Source organism: Lichenostomus cassidix, chromosome 10 (assembly GCF_008360975.1).
Source record: "Lichenostomus cassidix isolate B80296 chromosome 10, HeHo_3.0, whole genome shotgun sequence".
Classification (NCBI taxonomy): Eukaryota; Metazoa; Chordata; class Aves; order Passeriformes; family Meliphagidae; genus Lichenostomus; species Lichenostomus cassidix.
The window spans coordinates 15,087,614-15,105,924 of record NC_139491.1 but is presented as its reverse complement, the minus strand read 5'-3'; the positions used below and the strand labels follow the sequence as shown (position 1 = coordinate 15,105,924).

The 18,311-nt window shown below is 41.9% G+C and overlaps 1 protein-coding gene across 5 annotated transcripts in view; it reads left to right on the top strand.

The window, feature by feature from the left end:
* The window catches only part of TRPM1 (transient receptor potential cation channel subfamily M member 1), a 122,986-nt gene that overhangs the window by 18,105 nt on the left and 86,570 nt on the right, over positions 1 to 18,311 (top strand). For 3 of the 5 annotated variants that reach the window (XM_085070815.1, XM_085070811.1, XM_085070812.1), the window contains exons 2-4: positions 10,633 to 10,774; positions 12,343 to 12,468; positions 17,128 to 17,322. The gene's annotated coding sequence lies outside the window, so the exon portion shown is untranslated. Of the gene's footprint in view, positions 1 to 10,632; positions 10,775 to 12,342; positions 12,469 to 13,998; positions 14,071 to 14,985; positions 15,157 to 17,127; positions 17,323 to 18,311 lie in introns of those variants that run through there. The other 2 variants (XM_085070814.1, XM_085070813.1) reach the window with 2 other exon arrangements.

Genomic DNA, 18,311 nt, shown 5'->3' with positions numbered 1-18,311 from the left:
GAGCTTGCATAATACTCAGGTAGAAGTGAATTTCTGGGAGTCTCCCTTGTTACATTTGCTGTTTATTTTCAGTTGGGAGTTTCAAGCAGAAATGTTCTGAGGCCATGTCACACGTTTGCGCTATGTCCAGTGTTTCTACAAATCATCACATGTGGTTCACTGATCCTTCATCTACGTATGGCAAATGGGTTCCTTTGAGGATACCTCACACCTTAAGTGTTCTCTTCCCAAGGAGGGTGACCCTCTCAAGATTATTCAGCAAATTCAAAGTGAAAAGATAAACTGGGCCAAACCCTTGAAAAACAACCAGGGCAAAGAGATTCTGTTGATTTCTGGCCCTCTCCGTTCCCCTCAAGCCAAACCATGTATCCTCCAGCATAACATCATAATGGTAAAGGATGCTAACTGGTTTAAGACTTGGTGGTTTCCTCTGAGAAAATGTTTCAAGATTCCATAATCTTCATCAGAATTTTCGAGATAGATTCTAGCTGCCATCCGTTTTGAGCCACATGTTGGTGTCTACCAGGCTCATAAATTCAGACATCAGAATAAGCAGTTATTTGTTCTTGACTCCAAGATCATGCCCATATTACTAGTAAATACACCAAATAGAAAGTTTTTGAGACACAGCATATTTTGTTTTGCTAGTAGTCAGACTTTCTGGAGGGGTGGAGAGTAATGAGGTGGAAGTGGTTACCAGACTTTTGAACTGCAGACTTTATATAGATAGAAGAAAGTTATTTAAATATCAGCTAGATCCTCAGGTGACTTTCAGTCTTTATTTCAGTAGTCAGAGATGAGTGCTGTGGGAGGCACACACTAACTGCAGTAACACTTGTTTTTCTGTTCTTGTGGTTACTCTTCAGGGTTAGGCAATGTTTATTTCCCAGCATAACTGCTCAACAGCCTTCCTTTCAGAGCTGTCAACACATGCTAATACGTATTTGAGGAACTGCTGCTACAGTACCTACTGGTTCTACTGTTGGTTTTTTAAGTTCAGTTACTTGTATGTTGTAGGTTAAAGAGCCTCAAGAATTTCACTGTAAAATGTATACAAACTCAGCTGTGTAGTTAGTCTTCTTGTTTTTTGTGTCTATGCAAGCATTGTACTACTTGAAAGTCTGCTGCAGTGCTGCATTAAGGCTAAAGATTTGTGAATTAATAACTTCCATAGTTTCAAACCCAGTGAGGCTTCTTCCAGCCTTGCTTTTCCTTAAAAACACAAGGCTGGGGGGTTGAGTGGGTGGGGTAGCATGTCATGTCCCTGCAGAACAAAAGCATATCTTGTTCTAATACTTTCATGTAAAAGCTATCAGACTTGCTTGCATAAGGCAGACTTAAAGCCAATCTCTGTCTTTCAAGGGCCACCAGACTCTGCACTCCACATAAACAGTGAAATGTTTGTGTCTGTCCCTGTCTCCCACTACACTGGTTTTTCATTCACTTAGTGATCAAATCCAAGTTTTCTCTCTCTGCATGAAGTACTGCCTCAGTAAAACAGCTCTGGCAAACCCACATTGACTTAAATGAGGCAAAGGATTTCAAGTTCTGTGGTTTTTTTCAAATCCCCTCATATGCTTGTTGCAGCCTGTATCGAAGACCTCTTCCTGTATCTTTGCCTCCTGGATTCCTCATCTATTTTTAAATCTTATGTTTTTTCCTGCATTTATTTTAACTCTGTTACTGTACCATTTAACCCCTGTGGGATATAGACTTTGTGGGAAAGAAATGGCATATTACAAAAAAAATACATTGGTTAATCCACATATTCCTGGAAGGGTTTCATGGCACAGGACATGCAGAAACCCTAATTAGGTATTATGTGTTTGTTTGTCAGCAGCTGTAATATAAACTGATGAAGAAATAGTGGGGGTGTCACACTGTGTCTGTCTGATCTCTCTGCCTGGACTAATGCCTCAGCAAAATACGTAGCTTGAGTTAATGCCTCTGATTCAGGATTTGCCCACAACTCTGAAGTGTTTTCCTCATAGGATGTGTACTGGTTTGGACTTGTTATGGGAATTCTTTTCCCTCAGCAGTATCAGTGTGTGCAATGTCCCATTGCTGTGCAAAAGTAAATAATATTCAGGCCTTGGATCTCTTAAATATATTTTGTGCTACAGATCCCCCAGGGATTCCTATGAACTTGTGTTACCTTCTGCTTGTATTACCTAAACTGCTTGAACTTGTGTTACCTTCTATTTCTCCTTGATTGACTGTGTCCCAAGTCCCAAACAAGGCTGGAGAGGTCTTTAATAAGACTTAATACAGATGTTGGAGGAACAAGACTGGAAACAAAAATTTGCATTCAAAACAATCCGATTCTATTTTAAATTTAGCAACTAGATAGCTCTCTAGTGGCTTAACCTCTGCTATGCATAATCCTAATGACATATCTCATCTTTGGAAGCTGGAAATTAGCATTCATGGCAGAAATGTCTTCCAAGTGTTTACAATAGCTCCATGTGACATTTTACTTTTCTTTGGGATTAAGTTTTGGGGCACAAGTATGAATTATGTTGATGTGTGGCTTCCTGTGTTTCAAACAGCGATTCCTTCCTAGTCCATGCTGATTTAGCCAGGCAGTGTGTTAATACAGCCAGAGGTTTCTATGTAAGTTGTTCTGCCAGGCTACTTCCATGAGAAGTGTTCCAATTGCAGGTGGTAGCTGCTGGAAGTTGTGTTGTGCCCATCCTCACTGCAGGCTCTATCAGTATCACTTGCTGCTTTGGTGCAGTCCAGGAAAGAGCAGCCAACTCTCCTGCACTGTGTGAAAGCCGTTGCAATTCTGGTTTTAGATGTTCAATTTCCATTATAAACTTCCTTAATGTTGGAAGATTAACAGACTGCTTTGGTCCAAAGCTGCAGAAGTTAAAATTTCAAAAACTTATATTCAGCAACGTGTCCTTACAGTGTCTCATGGATTATATTTTCAGAATGGTCAAAATTATTTCCTTCTTAGGAAACATTTTTAAAAGCATGTGAGTTTGCTCATAGATGTATCTTGTCTGTTATGTTACTTGAATCTAGGAAATGTGCCATTGAAATTAATAAAGTCACACTGAAGTTCATACCTGCCATGTTTGCTTTTCTGACTAAAGACAGTAAGATGCCAGATCTCCTGTGTGGCCTTTGGCAAGTCATTAATCTCAACTATTTCAAAACTTTCCAATCCTTTTGGACTTTTTATTTTGGATGCTGAGTTGGAGGCTGCTAAATCAAGTACAAAACTTTCACAGCTTCCAGCTGGAGCTTAGGTGGTCTGTACAGCCAGTGCTTAGCTTATCCAAAACTGCACAATCTAAAACCAAAGAACTTTCTGGCAAATGTTGGGTTTTCCATCCCACCCTCCACAGCCTCACCTACAAAAGCAGGGTGATACCACCACCTCTAACCCTGCTGCTCCCAGGCCATATTGAGTACTGAGCCTTGTTAAGCACAGACTTTTGAGCTTGGTGTTACTGCAGTACAGGCTACTATTTATAGATATCAGAAAGCTGAAGAACAAAGAATATTGTGCACATTCCTTACTACTATAAGGAATTAAATTCTCTGCTAGATTTTAGTTCAATGTCAGCCATTTCCTATCAATTTGACAGACTCCAAATAGCTCATGCAGCTCGTTTATATTTATATATATATATATATATATGTATGACATACACATGTATCTTGGCTTTTTTTTCACTAAATTGCCTCAGCTTTTTCAGTTGACTTTTTTTCCTGTTGACCTCCCATTCAAGGTTTTCTTCTACTGCTCCTATTAACTTTGTTATTGTCTGTTTGTTGAAAAATACTCTTATTCTTGCAGAAATGCTGAATGCTTCTTGCCAATCATAACACCCCCTCACTGTCCTGTTATTTTATCTTTTGTTTTCCTTCTCTTTTAAAGACTTTTCCCCTCTTTTTCTGTTACCATTGCATATTCATACAGACATTACTAAATAAGTTCAGCAATCAAAATACCATGTCATCCCCAAGTAGGGAGGTTAGTTTATCTCTGAATTTGTTTGGGCTAAGTAGGTTGTTTTGGTTTTTGACTTGATTTAGACTTCCTTTCTCAGCAGTCTGTCTGTTTGCTGTTGGGTTCACCATAAATACGTAATTTAACTGCATATGAATTTCCACACTGGGAACTGTGGTGCATTATTTCTGGCATGCTGGAGATTAAACTTTGGTGATGCCTCTGAAAAGTATGTATGTAATTTCAAAACCAAAATAATCCTATTAGTTGAATTAGATGTTCCTTGTGAAACATCTTTATGAAAACAAGGGTGATCTGTGGCTGGAAAGAATTACAGCATAACCTTTATGGCACATGTTTACATGCTTTGCACAATACTATGTTTTGATGAAGCATTGTTCATAACTTGGCAGAGACCTCTTAAAGAATGTTGGCCAGAACAAGCTGTTTTTTACAAGAAAAACAACAGTTTTGGATACGTTCAAATTAAATGTTTATTAATCCAGACAGACCCCACTATAATTCTCATCTTGTTTGTAGAGGCTTAAATAAATTAGCTCCTGTATTTCCCCTATCCCAGCCACATGGGGTTTCACTTCATGTTGGTGCAAAGGTACAGATTCATTCAAAAACTGAAAATGGAGCATTCCAGCTCAGGTGTATATGGCTGTATGGCATAGAAAACAGGAAAATCCAACGGTATTAGTTCCAGGTCTGGTTAAACATTCCATAACTTGCCAGAAAATAACATGCAGTAAATATGCTTACCAAAATATATTGTATTCTAGCAAGTAGGGCTAGTGGGTAGAAGATTTATGTTTGCCTCTGTAACTCCTAAGTGTGCTTTAACACTTGTCAGGTGAAGGTTTGGTCTGTAGAAGAATCACAGCCTGGGTAAATCTCATGTGATTGTGCCATCATGCAGCATAGCTGCTCAGCTGAACACTTAAAAGGCTGTGAAATGGCAATAATTATAGTAGCAGTTGTAGACTGTGTATCTGTGTGCATCCTTACTGTAACTGCATGGTGATGTAAAACACAAACACCGAGGGCAGCATGATTTGACTGTATATATGATTATTTCTTTTCTTCCTGCATATAAATTTCAATGTGAGAAATAATCCCAAACTCTTAAAAAATGAGAGCATGTATGTATCTCTGTGTGGCTGAGGAGGTGGAGATACAGAAAAAGAGCTTTGATAAATAATTGGGTTTTCTCCCTTCAGCTGGTTCAAAACAGGCAAGTTTAGATTTCTGTGTGTGAGAAGCATGATGATAGCAGCAAGAAAACGGAGTAAAAGGTAGCATAATCAATACAGAAAAATTAGGGTGAGAGTTTTGTTGCTGTTGTAATTAAGTCAATTTCTGAGAATATTAGCAATAATCCTGCTAGGTGTAAAATATCTAAGCACTCCTGGATGGAAGAGACAGATTTCCAGCTAGCAGGCACATGGAGTTCATCCTGTTCCCATTTTGGCTTCTGCACATGATTGGGCTCGAATAAGTAGGAAGAAGGATAGTAGTCAGCAGCTTGTGTCAAAGCGCTGTGTCCAGGCCACAAAAGTGAGGACTTAGGGAAACACAAATGTTGCTGACTAGGTTACAAATTTAGTCATCTTGCAAAGTTCAAGGTTGACTTAAATCAACTAGGCAGAGGGCCAAGCCAGTAATTTCTGTTTAAGTCCTAAAGATTGAATGTAGTGTACCAAGTTCTTGTGGCTTGCTGAGAGCGAGAGAGAGGTGGAAATCAGCAATTAACGTAGTTTCCTGGTAAGCGAGGTGCACAGCCAAGTATAACTCTGTAGTCCCTTTCATGGAGTATGGATTCCTGCTCTCAGTGACCTTCTGGTGAAATTAATGCTGAGCTGCAGATTCAGAGATGTACACTAGAAGTGTGCTGTATCCTTGCTGTTGAGCAGGTAGTGACTGATAAGATCAAAGTCTTGTCTGGTAAGGTTTTTGCCTTGGTTAGAGCACATGTTTTGCATTCAGAAGATATGGCTAAGATCTTTCTGATCTTAGCAGAAATTGAGAGGATTGAACACTTATTTAAGGCTTTGAAGGTCATTGTTTGGGTTATCCCAACCTTCTGAATTACGGTGGGGATCACGTAAAAGGGGCAAGCTCTCTCTTCAGCCACCCCCTGACGAAATCGACACTGTGAAATGGAAATTTCCACTCTTCCTGTACATACTTTACTGCAAGCGGTATTCTATCAGTCAGGCCCAACTCCGGGCAAGTTTAAGCAGACGTACTGGTGCAGAAAAGGTTAAACCTCAGAACCTTTTGCTTCTTGGTCTTCAGCTACCTTCCTTTTTACATTTCCTGCTGCTAAAAATGAGGGAGTACGCGAAATGTGGGTGCTTTTGGTATCCGGCATATCCTTGTTTACTAGGCTCAATCTCAAGGATTGCCTGGAATGTAATTTTAAAGCCACAGAGCGGGAGGACGCAGAGGAGGAGCAGCGAGGATCCGGCGGACACCCAGGGCAGGGGGGACGCGGGGGAGGTGGGACCACGCTGGCACCGAGCGGGCTCCGCCCGGGGCGGGCGGCGGCGCAGCGGGGCCCGGCCGGCATTGCCCGTTTAAGCGGCGGCTGCCGCTGTCCTCGCGTGCCCCGGCGGGCCCCGCCCGCGCTGCGCTATTTATAGACGGGCCGGGGCGGGGCGGCCCCGACACGCGGGAGCCCGGCCCGCCCCGCCCCGCAGGACAGCGTGCGTGCCCCTTCTCCCGGCGGGGGAACACTGTGCGTGCCCCTTCTCCCGGCGGGGGGACACTGTGCGTGCCCCTTCTCCCGGCGGGGGAACACTGTGCGTGCCCCTTCTCCCGGCGGGGGAACGCTCCCGGCACCGCGGGACAGCGTGTGTGCCCTTTGTCCCGGCGAGGAACACTGTGTGCGCCCCTTCCCCGGACGGCAGGACCCGGGCCGAGGAGAGCAGGGAGAGCTCCTGTGTGCCCCTTCCCCGCGCAGGGGAACAGGCAGGGCCTCCCTCTCCGCTGTACAGCCCCGAGGCTTGTGCAGCTCCCGCTGAGCAGGGGAGAGGAGAGCGAACAGACTGCTCTGCAGGCCAGGCAGCGGAGGTTTCTGACCTGTCCTTTGTCCACTGAAGGGAGAACAGTGTCTTCTTCCCTTCCCCCGTATTTCTTTCTCCCGGGGTTTTGGCACGGGAATCTCCACCTGTTCTAACTGCAAAGGCTGGATTTTTCCCTTTTTTCTGGTCAATGGGAAACATGCAAGCAAAGGGCCGACGTGTGCTCACTGAGCAATCCACCCACGCTCTGAGCTGTGGAGAAAGGAATGGAATGCTTTCCTTTCACAGAGGGGTATCATTTACTACGCACAAACTGTACTTTGTAAAAGCAGTGGAGAGCCTTTGTCTCACTGTAGAGGCTGTGTAACTGTGTAATATATTTGTATATCCCCTGTAATCAAAGAGAAAAAGAGGCTGTGCTGAATGAGAAATAGGAATTGCCATACTGGATTAGAGCCATCTGCTTCAGTATCCTGTGTTAACCCAGCCTGAAAAAAACCCACTGTTGAGGAAGGAATGTGCATCTCTTTTTTTTTTTTTTAAATTAACTTCAAAAATAGTGCAGTATGGTGCTGCGTATTACAAACATCACTTCAATAGCTAGCATGCCCCTTGGAACCTTAATTTCTATTTGCTTTTTATATCTATGCAATGATAAATACTCCTGTTAGTCATTAAAAAAATTGTATCATTTCACTCCAAGTCCACTGGAGTAAGGCAACAGTTTCCCTTCCCCCAAGTTATTTTTCTCCTGCCACTGTTTTTAACAAAGGATAAATCTAGTCAGAAACACTCCATCTCTGTCAGTAGTGGGGGGGGAGCAGGTGTCCATGTCTGATGCTTTCAATTTTGCACCTTGCCTACAAGTCTTCATCTGAAAAGCAGCAGGTTATTACCACTTCATGGAACAGTTTCCCTCCTCCTTCACCCTGGAGCACAACTGGATGCACTGTGCCACCCAGCCCTTCGGCAGGAGTGGTATCTCTCTGATCAGCAACTGCCCGAGTGTGACGGACATTGAAAATAAGGCCAATTGCTTTAATGCCTCTGCCAGCAAAGCTGTGTGAGAGCAAATGAGCATGAGTTACTGAGTTGGAGTGGGTTGTGAGGATCGGAGACACTCATTTTATAGCTTTCCTGGGTATTAGGGAATTTACTTGCTTTTCAGGACAAATACTGTGCTCCTTCCCATACCCTTTGCTATCCCCTCCTTTAATACAACAAATCAACCAGTGGCAGAGAGAGTTTACCTTGGGGGTGTCTAGGGTGAAGAGAGCAAAAGTAATCTCTTAAGTGCAGGAACGCCCTCAGCACTTTAAACCACAGCATTAGAACAGGAGTCTCAAGTGTGCATTTGTAATGCTTTTGCCCTTTGCTCTTTAGAGGGTTGATTTGCTCCACAAATACTTTATGAACCTCTTGAGACTGTGGCACCATGTTATTCTTCAAAAGTGTCCACTAGTAAATTCCCACTGGATTAGAACATAGGCTTCTCTCACACCATGTTAAATAACCATAGGCAAATGCTATCTCCATAAATACAGGTCTGCGTGCATTATAGAATCACATACAAACACAGTTGAGACCAGATAAAAAGATCAATCTTGTATGAAAACAGTGAGAGGGTTCAGTGCCCTGTGCATTCTGAAATGGACAAACAAAATTAGTAAGTCATTCAAGGGCAGCCTTGTTTGTATGCTGTGTGTGGTGGGGTGTCATCTTTTCTTTGAATAGTTGACAAATTGGGTGCAGCTGAACTAAATAAACCGAGGGCTACGTGTCCACAGACCTTTATTTTGTTGATTGCTGGTCAGATCGTGTTGCCAGAGGGGATTTTCCTGCTGAAGTCTATAGCATGGGGAATTTTGGTGTGGAGTTTATAGTCTGTCTGTGTTAAAGCTGAAATACAAAATTACACTTCTGAATGTAAAAAGAGTTTAACTGCTTAGTTCAGCTTCATGTGACAATAAGAATACCTGTGCTGGAGGCCTGATTGATCTGCTGGACCTCAGCTCTTTGCATACCAGTGTTCTGCCTTTGGTTTCAGCAGAGTAACAACAACTTTCTTCACACAGCCTTTCTGAAAGTCATACAGCTGGGAGCTTCAAAAGATGAAGAGTCTTCTGTCTTCCCTTGGCTTTTGCTTACTCCTTTTCAGCATATTCCTCTTCTGGGCTTCTCCCAGGTGCCAGCTGGTGCCACACTGCAGGGGAGGTGGGCAGTGCTTTTTGCTCAGTTGGAGCATTTTGGCAGGTAGACAGGAGGTTTGGCCGTTGGTAGACTTGGACTGCTGATGCTTTGTGGTGCCAAAGCTTCTCGTGGAGACTGACCTGTTAGTGCAGGCAACTTCTGTGGATTACCAGTCAGGTACAGGCTCAGCGTCATCCTACCATCACACCAAAATCAGTAAACTAACGGAGCAAACACAGTAAACCAAATCATAATTCTTCAAAGGACAGCAATTTTCTGGCACTTTCAAAACTCACTTTCATCAGATTAGATTCTCATGGTTTGCTCTTGAACTCATTTTATAATCTTTGCTTTTGGACTGTTTGGTTGATTATTATTTTGCATGCTATGAAATATACTTTAGATGTCACTTAGTTCTGCTCCTTATATAACAGATGATCTAAAGACATCATTGCTGAAATGTTTGTGTGTTGTAGTGGTAAGTCCTTAGTCAAGCAGTCCCACTGAGTTTGATGGCAGTAATTTGGTAAGTTCATTTGTGTTGACCAAGCTTTGAGTTCATATTTCATGGCAAATATTTGTTCTTTATACTATGTTGCATTTGAAATTTGCAGTCTAGAAACTTTGGGGACTGCAGAAGTTCTTCAGAGTCATAGCTGAAAATATCTAATGAGAAAAAACAAAAGAAGAAGATTATGGTTGGGAAAAAGCAGTAAGAGGTCAGAAGTTCACAGTTGATGGTAAAATGGGCCATATGTCCTTTTAATCTCCACTCAAGAGATAACTAAATATCTGTGTCAGACTCCTTTTCAAACATGTTTAGAACCACAGAAGCAAGGGATACATTTTAACAGTGTCTGTCAGTATTTAACCTTTTTTACATGGGCAAGGGAGAAATGGGAAATAATTTTTTTTAAGCTGGTTATGCAAGTTAGGAAAGGTTGGCTTCATACTGTGGGGATTTTTTGTTTTAGTATACCTGAGACAGTAATTGGACTTGGACAGTTTTGTGAACAAATGGCTTTTTAAATATCAGATTTGTTCAAGAAAAAAATTTTTGAGACCCTTAAGAAAAAACCCCAAAACATCTAATGGAAGTGAATACGTGATGTGGCCTAGAAAATGTCTGCCCACATGCACTTTAAATTATCTGTAAAATATGTTCATTTTCCTGCTCTTACAATAATGTTTAATTCCCTCTGGTCATTCGCATGTTGAAAATTCAACAGATAACATATAATCTTTAAAAAATACATTGCAGGCAAGAATGGTATATACTATTGTCTCATTTAACAAGCAAAAGATGATGAAAACATAATATGATTTTACTCAGGTCTAAAGAAATTTAGTAGTAGTACTGCCTTTGTTAATGGCATGTCTTCAATAACTGGCTGTATGTTCTTTTTAACATTTAAAGCTTATCTTCTTCCTGACTTCTCTTTTAAGGTCTGGATGGAAACACAGCCAAAGGGAACCTGAATGAATTTTGTGGGCACAGAGGACTCATCATTCCACTGTATCTTCCAATGAAGCAAGTTTATTTTCTCCATGATAGGTCAAGGAAACACAGGCTGTCCTGGTAAATGAGGTCAGAACTGTTAAATATTAACTTTCCAAATACGTGGGTAGGCCTGTGAGTCAGGCACTGTTCTGCTAACTAGGCAGTATTAGTTCTGGGGAATCCTGTATTTTCCTAGGCTGACTGGAGTTTGGCCTCCAGAAAAGAATTTACTCTGACTTCTGTGTTCAGAAAGTAAGAGTAAACATGCTCAGAATGCTAAGAATTTTCTCTTGCTGATCTTTCCCAACATTAGTTTAACAACAGTTGTGCAGAGGATACATTATTTCTAGCCTAGATTCCTAAATCTGGGAGAGACCTAATGCAGCCTTGCTGTTTGTCTGAGTACTGTGGATTTCCCTGGCTAACTTTGTCTGGCTTTAACAGCAAGCAGTGTCTGAAACTAGGCTAAACAGCATCATAGGCTGGGAGAGAGCAAATGATTCTGCAACAGGGAGACTGTATCATGAGCCATGCAGCAGTGAGGTCTATAGAAAACTGACTTTGTCATTGTCTATGCTTATGGAGTTCATTGATTGGTGTCATTTGGTGACAGTCATGTGGAGCACAGTGCTTCCTTGAAAATGCTCAGTGCTGTCTGAACTGAGAAGCTCTTCTGCCATTGGAAAATAGAGATTTTTCTTGTGGAATTTGGAGTGTACTTGGACTACTCTTAGAAAAGCAATGTTTATTACCTATGAGTTAAAATTTAAACTTGACTGTTGGCCTAATTGCCCTCAGTGAGTCTAACAGAAACTGCAGGTAGTGACTAAGGACTCATTCCAGCCAGTGATAAGGCACATCAGCAGGACTGCGTGTCGCCAACCCTTGCTAACTGGACTTTGCTTTTGAGGTCTCTGGAAAGTTCCCATGCAAGGGCAATCTCCTTTGGCACTGTGGGGCTTCCAGGAACGTAGTATTTGACAGTGTCATGAGGAGTTGCTGTTTGTTATGTACAGCCTGGCTCTGCACTGTGATCTGTTCTATTCCTCTCACATACAGAAGTTATACTCTGTGATCTGAGTTTTAGCACTAATTTAGAACATGGCACATGCAACTTCAAAGAGAATAATCAGGATGAGATTCCTTTCTCAGTACATCACAAGGCCTAAGTATACCTTAGGCCTCAACAAAGATGGCAAAATCCTCTTCTGGCCCCAGCACAGGGTGAATTTCATGCAGGAATGCATTTCTTCAAAGCTATTTAAGCTCCTAGAAATTCAGATAATATTTGGTGGGATTACGTATCTCACTCATCTTCAGCAAAGCAAATGGTATTGTTATACAGTGATACTTTTTAAAGTGTTGTCTGCATCGTGAGGCTTCTGTTGAAAAATGATACTAGAACAAATCCAGCTCCAAGTGTCCATTTTTACTTGTCTTAGAAATTTGCCTCTGACTTGAGTGGGAAGGGACTGTAAAAAGACTTAAGTAATTGGCATCCGACTTCATTATCGCACAATGTGGTTTTATGATTTATTGAATAGTTGCTGACAATGAGTGGCCTGTATAGTTTGTTTATTTGGTATTAGGAAAAACATTTATACCATTCTGTTATGAACTCTCCTCTTCTGAAGGGATGTGTTTGTCTTCTACAGGCCTGCCTTGTCTGTGATATTCAGACAACATTTTCTGGGAAATTGCCATGGCAAGAAAAATTGCATCTCTCCTCTCCTCCTCCTTCTCTTCTCCCCCTGCAAAGAATATCCTATTGTTTGTGAACGGTAAGTGCGTTGGGTAGCAGCTGCAATCAGCAGTGTGATAGATGGTTAATATTAACAGTGGTGGTTTAGTGCTTAAGCCAAGTTCTAACAGTTTGAAAGTGAAATTGGAGCTGTTGGGCCTCACACTGTCCCACTGCTGACCACTGAAGATTTGCTAAGACATTATTGGTAGTGTGTTTGAGAAGCTTTTGGTGGAGGCAGCAGACTAAACCTCAAGATGACCTTGTACATCAACTTCCTCCTAGTCCCAGCGTGGATTTTCAGATGTGTCTCACTCCTGGGTGAAACAGTTTCTATTTCAGCCAGGGTACCAGGGTAGCTTTGGGTGTCACTGTGTTTATGTACCTAGATTAGAGAGAAACCAAGTAAGAATGCAGCTGTGAGCCTTTAAGCAGCATGCCATGGAAAAATAAAACACAAAGTGTGTATGTGCATGAGGGGAATGTACCCAGTGTTTTGCACATTCCAGCAGAGGCCTCAGTAAAGACTGGAATTTTAATTCTCATCTGACAACATTCCACGAAGACAACTTACATTCCCTTCCTGCTTCCCCCTCCCAGGAGATTAATGTAAAAAAAAAATTGGCTGATTATTTATTCTGCCTTGGCTATCAAATAACAGTTGGAGTGCCAGCAGTCAGATTGGCTGGAGTACTTCTGTACAGTTCCTCATTTGGGTTTTCTGGGATTTGTTAGTGTTAGCCGTTTTCCTCCCTATGTATTGTCATTCAAAATCATGATTAGAAATGTCTCCAGCTACATTGGTATCTCTGCAGGGACTCTTCAAGTTTCTTTTTACTGCACACATGGTCCAAGCCCCACATGCCTGTTGGTGTAGTATAAGGCAGGAAAGAGGTGAGGCAGTGACTCATGTAAACTTCTTAACAGCACAATGAAAGTATAAAACCCCACCTATCCCAGCAGGAACAAAGATCTTGAGCTACACCACACCTGCTGTATGGTATTCTTATGTTTATTCCAATTTTTTTACTTCTGAATACAAATATGGAAAGTAGGCCCATGCTCAAAGAATTTGAATGAAGGAAATGTTGGTTTTGGAACTGAAATCAGTGTGAGATCAGGAGAACCAGACTTTGCACACAGTCTGTTCATTTCTGGATTACAAACTATATACAAAAAGGTGCAGAAGTCTGTTTCCTTTATATAAGTGGGCCTGCCAGCATTCATAATTATCCCATTTCAGCCACAGCTCATGACTAAAAAAGTCAATTAGTTAATTGTATTGCTGAAATCATAAAATAATGAGTCTAACCACTTCAAATAAGGGTGTTTTTTCCCTCATCTTCTAATTCTAGTACAAGTCACAGTAAACCTTTTTTAATGCAGCAACTTCTGTTTAACAGTGTTAAAAAAGTGTCATCTTAGAAAGAAAACATTGTCAGTTGGATTCCCTTCTCTATTCTCTTTGCTTTTTAATTGATAGTCACTTTTTTTAGAATGTCAGCTTTGGCCCATATTGTGACATAGCTGTGAGAAGCAGAGCTCAAGACCTGCAACCCACCCAGCAAGGGGGAAGATGACTTAAGTTAACCTTTTCTGCATCTGTGAATCTAGACAGCTTCAGCAGCTAGGAAGATTCACAGTAGGTAGAGAATATCTCATGTCTGACATAAATGACAACATTGTATCCTGTAGTGCTGTCCCTGGCAGACCTCTTGCACCTGAACTGTCACTGGGATGCTCAGAAGCCACCAGTGTGTTGTGCATTACTTGACTTCATTCATTCTTCTCGTGTGCCTTTTCCTTGGGTAAATGGGTGAGAATCTTCCCTCTCAACTTCAGTTAGTTCCTAACATAGATTAAGACTGCTGGAGTTGTCGAAAGAGAAACATTGCAGTGATTTGAAAGCTCATTAATGTGTAGGAGACAAAGCTATCTTTTCCTCTCTGGTTTACACTACTACTTTTGGACTCAGTCTTGAGCTGTCTGCTGGAGGAGATGAGGACAAGCATCCCATCATATATCCTATACATCACGTACCTGTGTCACTGGGCTGTGATCAGGATGGGAGGGAAAGCTGTCCTGCAGCAGTCACATGGTGGCTGGAGGGATCTTACAGGGAAGAAAAGGAACAAACAATCCATTGCGTGTGTCCCTGTTTCCTGTGTCAGCCATTTGAGATGGCCAAAGCTGCCTCACCACAGCAGGGGCCCACCCTATTCAAGTTCAGTGTTAGGGAATTGACTCAGTGCTTATGAAAAAGGCATCAGTTATTGCCCAAGCCCCCCAAAACCCCTCAAGACATCTGAGAATCCTCACCCCTCCCCATTTCCAACAAAGGCATCACGTAGTTGAAAGTGACTGTGAGATCAGCTTTCCTTTTATACCTGCTCCCTCTGTACCATGTCGGCAGCATAAAAGGATAGGCAAGTGGAAGCTGTCCCTTAGGAAGACCTTTTACAGAAGGAAAGCATTTCTTTGCCTTTGTGTGATTGTTCCCTGGACCCTTTTAGAGAAGATGGTGGCTCTGTGCCAGCCTATCTGCCAGACTGTGCTGTGACATGGGCCCCAGCGGAGGTGTTATGAACACGGTGTGCCCTGGCTCCCTTCTGCTTGGAACACCCTGAACCTGCACAGGGTCTGTTCACAGCAGATGAGGAAGACAGGGACTGAAAAATTCTTCTCCCCTAATCAAGCTTGAGAAGAAAAGCACTGAGCAGGAGAGCTGGTATGTGGGCTGGCTGCCTGGAAGGTAGCCCTGGGTTTCGGAAGTAAGATCATGTGGTTGTGTCAGTAGGGTTTGCTCGCGGAGATGGCTCTGGCTTAGGAATCGCTGGATGCAGCGAAGCACCTGCTTCCCTTCTGGTAAGGAGGAAGAATAGTTGGGGGAGGTAGATCAGCCAGAGTGAGAACTAGAACATTCTGAAAGCCTTGCTGGGAACTGGCAAATGCTCTGGGACTTTGAGGGCCAAAGTATATTAATTTATTCAATTACCCTTTTGCCCAGCATCATGAGCAGTGGCTGGGCATTCTCTGAGTCTGTGAAACACTAACCTAACCCAAAAATGAATGTTCATCTCAAATTGTTTTTTTCATGGGTGTGGGTTGTTTTTTTTTTTGTTGGCTGGTTTATATAATTGAACTAATTAAAGCAAAGCCTCAATTAAAATCTTGTATTTTTTAGGTTAGTTGTAGTTTAACGTTAATGCCTGGGTTTGATACTGCTTACAATAGCAATGAAGCAATTGTCTCTTATGGTAGCTATAAATCTCCTTATGTATTTTCCAGAACTTAATGTAATAATAATATTTTTAAGGCTCTCCTATTACCAGCTGTAAGTCTAATTTTCCAACAAGATGCTGATAATGGTATTACTCCGGCTTTCAGCAGTTTTCTTTGTGTCAGAGCCCCTTAGAGGGGCAGCGGATTCTTATCCAGAATTCTTGTTTTGGTCCTGTAAAATATAGTTTTATTGTAACAGTAGCTTGCTCTTAATAATCTTTATCTGCTTTATTAATTTATTTTTGTCTAGATTTTTCCACATCAGTTACTTCTGCATTGCTGACAGCCCAACACCATGTAGTTCAAACAGAGTAGTATCCACAAACTGTCTCAACTGATCATAATTACATTACTCTCAGTGAGTACAGCATTTCCTTCACCCGCTGCTATAATTTTGATTGTATTAAAAGTAAAATTCTCAAAACATTAAATTACCTGAAAATTAATTTGAAAAACTATCACCAAGAGTCTTTCATAGTCTGCTCCTGTGAAAAATAAATGAACGTGTTAGAATCTGCCTTCAGCCATAAGAGCTTTTGAGGCAAATAATGTGTAGTCTGTCAGCCACATCTTGCTCATGACCTTCCAGCCTTCACAGTTGCTCCTGAGCAGTCACTGTCTGGGTTCATGGCCCAATAGGTCTAAAAGGGAAGTAAAATTAAGCAGTATGAAGAGCCGGGCTATAGTCAGTTCCGTGTAGGGAGATGAAAATACATCTTTTGGGGTCATGTTATCTGACTGAACCTATTACACAGTCTCAATTTAAGCTAGGTAATGGGACATAGTATTTTTGGCTGATGTTAGCTCCCATTTTCAGACACTCACTTTAAAGGCCAGTGTTCCAGCAAGAATTTTTTCAGTTTGTGATCTTTGTTAAAGACTCTCACGAAATTCAGATTAGAAATTACCATTGCATTTGGCACGCATTGCACTGTTATCCAGCATCCCAAGAAAAGGATCACTGTAGCTGAGGATGCAACCAAGGAACTAAAGCTTTCAGGGAACATGTTGCTTCCTCTTCACTGTTGGAAGCTTTGTCTCATGAGGAGGTGAGACAGATGTTCTGTAACAAAAAGTTCAGGATCCTCTGGAAATTCGGGTTCTTGATCCTCTTCTCTCTCCTGTAATCCTCATGTCCTTCTGGAGTCTTGTTCTGGGGTGTGAACCAGATATGTTCTGACCTGTTTCTTTGTCTTTTGGAGTTGCTGCCAGACTAGCCTCAATGAAATGTGTCACTTCACCTTCCTTTTAGGTAAAGATAGATCCATGTTTTTGCAGTTTAGTAACACCTGGGACTGGTAAATACTTAAGTAGGGGATTCATAGCCCTGGCAAATTGTGAGCATGAAAAGAAAACCTGAGTGATGTGCAGAGTCAGCTCTCCGGCCGTCTCGTGATCTGCCTTTTTCTGCTTGCAGGCGGCTTGCTCGCGCCATCTGCCGGAGCCTCCTGCTGGGAATGCTGTGGGGAAGCTTGGCTGCACACACGGCAAGGTGGGGAAAAAAAGGAAACGTGCCTAGAACAGAACGACTCGGTGTGTGTCATCGGGACAGTGAGAAACCAGCTGGGAACAACCATCTCCAGGACGCATAACGTGTAAAGAATAATTAAAGGTTTGTTTGTGGTTGCATTAATTCTGACCTTTCTGGTTGTTTTTAGGACACACAAAACTACTGAAGCCAGTTACATTTAGAACTGTATACAAATCTGTATAATGCTGTCTTTTATGGCATGTGCTGCTGTGCAGAAAATCACTGAACTACCTTCAGAGTCCTAAAGCTGATAATTACAAAGTGGATTATTTTAAAATGGTTTGCTAGTTAGGGAAATTGAAGCATTGTTTCAAAAGTAGCAGGCCACAGAGTAATTTCAGTTGTACAAGTGTCATTCTGTGCATTTTAGACAAGAACTCCATGGCTGCTGATACACTTTGAGAAATTCTACAGCTCTCTTGTCACCTCTTTGGAAACTCACCTGCCCACTACGTTAATATTTTTTTCTTATGAATAGAAACAAAAAGAAAAGTTTGTTTGCAGCAGCTTCTTTTCTGGCACTCTGTCCTGCAGAGATTGCTTTGTGTCACCTGAAGCTAAATGTCACAATGTAGTTTGTTTAAACAACATGCACCACAATGGGAGCAGTCAGCCTATACACCAAAAATGCCTCATTTAGGTTTTTGGCAAAATTTACATAAAATACAGATTTTCCCATACAGAAACACAAGTTGTGATGCAGAATGTCATTAAATTCATGCCTGTGCTTACTGACTGGTGACATGAGTGCTTACACACTGGTGACTGAATGCCTTACTGACTGGTGACATTTCCAGCTATTTCACGAGAGTTTTATTATGGTTCCAGCTGGGTTCCAAGGTACTGGTTTCTTTTAAATTAGTGGGAGCATCAAACAATGTCTCCAGTCAGTACCATTGATCTTGTTCCGGCTGTGGGTGGAGGTACAGGCGTTAACTCCTCCTAAGATTTGTTGCCTTGTTTGGTAACCAGCCTTGGCTATAAGGTACTGGCTAGAAAAGATGAGATGGCCCACACCCAAAATTGAACACTGACTACAAGCACTCCTTTTCTGACATGGCTTGACCTTC